Genomic DNA, 2551 nt, shown 5'->3' on the forward strand with positions numbered 1-2551 from the left:
GTCAGACCTGTTGAGTTTGTTTTTGGCCATCACGCAAGCGCGTTCACGGGGCCACGCGCCCTCGCGCACAAGAGTTGGTTGCTTCCATCAGCAGCGGCGTGCGCCCACCACAACCCACCTCCGGGCAATTCGGCCCTCTCTTTCTCTTTCTCTCTCTTGCGCTTTCGGGCGGGCCCGCCACCAACCGTTTGCACAGGCAGGGCGCCAGACAGGGCAGGATGTTACGTGCGCGCCGTTGCGCAAGAAAGAAAAACGACAACAATAGCAGGAAGTGGGAGGGAGGGGAGCGGGCGCTCAGCCGAAAGGTGATTTTTATTGTTCCGTTCTCAATGCGTCGCTCAAACTGTTTGGACCTCGAACAACATGTCTCCATCGTAGCGCGTGTGTGTGTGTGCGGGCGTGCGCGTCGCTGGGCCGCAAAACCGCGCAGCGAGAGCAGAGGGACAAAGAAAGAAAAAAAGAAAAAGAAAAAAAAAGAAAGATGGGGGTGTAAAGCAAAGCACTTCAGTGTGAGCTGAGTCGGGAATTGCGTCCTCACGCGTTTTCGTCGTCAGACTGACAGGAAACTGTGGAATTTCATCACGCGTCGCAGCCGCATCTCTCACCCGTGCGCGTCCTCTTTGGTTTTGTTTTTTCCATCGTTTCCCGAACTGGGGAGGGAGCCTCGACGCGCGCACCGTCACCGCAAACTCTCGCGCAACCGGGCAGTGGCGCCACGCGCGGCACCGACAGCGCGCCACCGGCCCAAGGGTCGCTGCGCTTCACGACCGGCGTGTCTCTTTCTCGGGGCGCCGATGCACCCAAGCGCCCAGCGTCACGGAGCGGTGGGTCTCAAGACGCGCCTTTCCTGGCCATGCGAGGGGAGGCGCGGGGGCCAGCCGGCGAGGTTGCGGCGGGCGGGGCGGCTGTCAGACCTGTTGAGTTTGTTTTTGGCCATCACGCAAGCGCGTTCACGGGGCCACGCGCCCTCGCGCACAAGAGTTGGTTGCTTCCATCAGCAGCGGCGTGCGCCCACCACAACCCACCTCCGGGCAATTCGGCCCTCTCTTTCTCTTTCTCTCTCTTGCGCTTTCGGGCGGGCCCGCCACCAACCGTTTGCACAGGCAGGGCGCCAGACAGGGCAGGATGTTACGTGCGCGCCGTTGCGCAAGAAAGAAAAACGACAACAATAGCAGGAAGTGGGAGGGAGGGGAGCGGGCGCTCAGCCGAAAGGTGATTTTTATTGTTCCGTTCTCAATGCGTCGCTCAAACTGTTTGGACCTCGAACAACATGTCTCCATCGTAGCGCGTGTGTGTGTGTGCGGGCGTGCGCGTCGCTGGGCCGCAAAACCGCGCAGCGAGAGCAGAGGGACAAAGAAAGAAAAAAAGAAAAAGAAAAAAAAAAGAAAGATGGGGGTGTAAAGCAAAGCACTTCAGTGTGAGCTGAGTCGGGAATTGCGTCCTCACGCGTTTTCGTCGTCAGACTGACAGGAAACTGTGGAATTTCATCACGCGTCGCAGCCGCATCTCTCACCCGTGCGCGTCCTCTTTGGTTTTGTTTTTTCCCATCGTTTCCCGAACTGGGGAGGGAGCCTCGACGCGCGCACCGTCACCGCAAACTCTCGCGCAACCGGGCAGTGGCGCCACGCGCGGCACCGACAGTGCGCCACCGGCCCAAGGGTCGCTGCGCTTCACGACCGGCGTGTCTCTTTCTCGGGGCGCCGATGCACCCAAGCGCCCAGCGTCACGGAGCGGTGGGTCTCGAGACGCGCCTTTCCTGGCCATGCGAGGGGAGGCGCGGGGGCCAGCCAGCGAGGTTGCGGGTCAGCCTTCCTGTGGTGCAACACGCCTCATACCTATCAGTGAAATACGGTCACAGTGAGAAAGCTGGATGCTGTTCTAAGGATCCTCACCATTCATCCATGATGCGGCGCCAAAATTTGCACGGCCATCCCGCCTTCAATGAGATGCGGCGCCTCACTCAGTGCCGTTACACGGAGCGCACTATTTCTCCAAAAGGAGTTATACTACTTCCATCCCTCAAATATGTTTCCGTTTGTCATGGACCCTACAAAACAATAATAATAAAGAAAATAAAATGGAAAATGCAGCAATACTGTGGTACCGCTAGACACAAGAAGTCTCCTACAAGAGAGCAACTCTCCAATTATGCCTCGTATGCGCACACAATCAAAATGTTATACGAAAATCACCCAGTTTTTTCACCAAAAAAAACAAGCCCACTCCCTCCCTAATTTCTTCCGTCACTGTTGTGTTCGATAGCGTTGGACATTCTTGGCATCTGTGTGACTTAATGCCACCTGGTGCTGGTGCACCTGCACCGCATGGAAACAAAAGCATCCAACTATATAAAAATACCCCAATATTTTTTTCACCAGATATCAAACTATCCCTTTCATTCCCCAATTTGTCTCGTTTTCCTATTTTTTGTTTTTTCCTCACTTCGGAGAGCTTCGCCTCTTCTAAAGACTCCGGATGGCATTGACGCTTGGTACTGGTGTACGTTTTTTTTTTCCAAGAAACTCAGACTTTCTTGTGATTCTCCTCCTCG

At 55.7% G+C, this 2551-nt stretch overlaps 8 non-coding genes across 8 annotated transcripts, besides 2 other annotated features; all 8 read right to left on the reverse strand.

Moving 5' to 3' along the window:
• On the reverse strand, positions 1 to 90 carry Tc00.1047053504619.10. The gene has a single exon (XR_008255240.1). It is a non-coding gene; the product is annotated as a C/D small nucleolar RNA (snoRNA), TB11C4C3 (small nucleolar RNA).
• Positions 91 to 291: 201 nt separating this feature from the next.
• On the reverse strand, positions 292 to 378 carry Tc00.1047053504619.20. The gene has a single exon (XR_008255241.1). It is a non-coding gene; the product is annotated as a C/D small nucleolar RNA (snoRNA), TB11C4C2 (small nucleolar RNA).
• Positions 379 to 445: 67 nt separating this feature from the next.
• Positions 446 to 482: a microsatellite.
• A 5-nt stretch (positions 483 to 487) lies between these two features.
• On the reverse strand, positions 488 to 584 carry Tc00.1047053504619.30. Its single transcript, XR_008255242.1, has one exon. It is a non-coding gene; the product is annotated as a C/D small nucleolar RNA (snoRNA), TB11C4C1 (small nucleolar RNA).
• Positions 585 to 689: 105 nt separating this feature from the next.
• On the reverse strand, positions 690 to 761 carry Tc00.1047053504619.40. The gene has a single exon (XR_008255243.1). It is a non-coding gene; the product is annotated as an H/ACA snoRNA, TC11C4H3 (small nucleolar RNA).
• Positions 762 to 907: 146 nt separating this feature from the next.
• Positions 908 to 997, reverse strand: Tc00.1047053504619.50. The gene has a single exon (XR_008255244.1). It is a non-coding gene; the product is annotated as a C/D small nucleolar RNA (snoRNA), TB11C4C3 (small nucleolar RNA).
• Positions 998 to 1198: 201 nt separating this feature from the next.
• Tc00.1047053504619.60 lies at positions 1199 to 1285 on the reverse strand. The gene has a single exon (XR_008255245.1). It is a non-coding gene; the product is annotated as a C/D small nucleolar RNA (snoRNA), TB11C4C2 (small nucleolar RNA).
• A 67-nt stretch (positions 1286 to 1352) lies between these two features.
• Positions 1353 to 1388: a microsatellite.
• A 7-nt stretch (positions 1389 to 1395) lies between these two features.
• Positions 1396 to 1492, reverse strand: Tc00.1047053504619.70. Its single transcript, XR_008255246.1, has one exon. It is a non-coding gene; the product is annotated as a C/D small nucleolar RNA (snoRNA), TB11C4C1 (small nucleolar RNA).
• Positions 1493 to 1598: 106 nt separating this feature from the next.
• On the reverse strand, positions 1599 to 1670 carry Tc00.1047053504619.80. Its single transcript, XR_008255247.1, has one exon. It is a non-coding gene; the product is annotated as an H/ACA snoRNA, TC11C4H3 (small nucleolar RNA).
• Between the last annotated feature and the right edge of the window lie 881 nt (positions 1671 to 2551).

This window comes from Trypanosoma cruzi (genome assembly GCF_000209065.1).
Source record: "Trypanosoma cruzi strain CL Brener chromosome Unknown tcruzi_1047053504619, whole genome shotgun sequence".
Lineage (NCBI taxonomy): Eukaryota > Euglenozoa > Kinetoplastea > Trypanosomatida > Trypanosomatidae > Trypanosoma > Trypanosoma cruzi.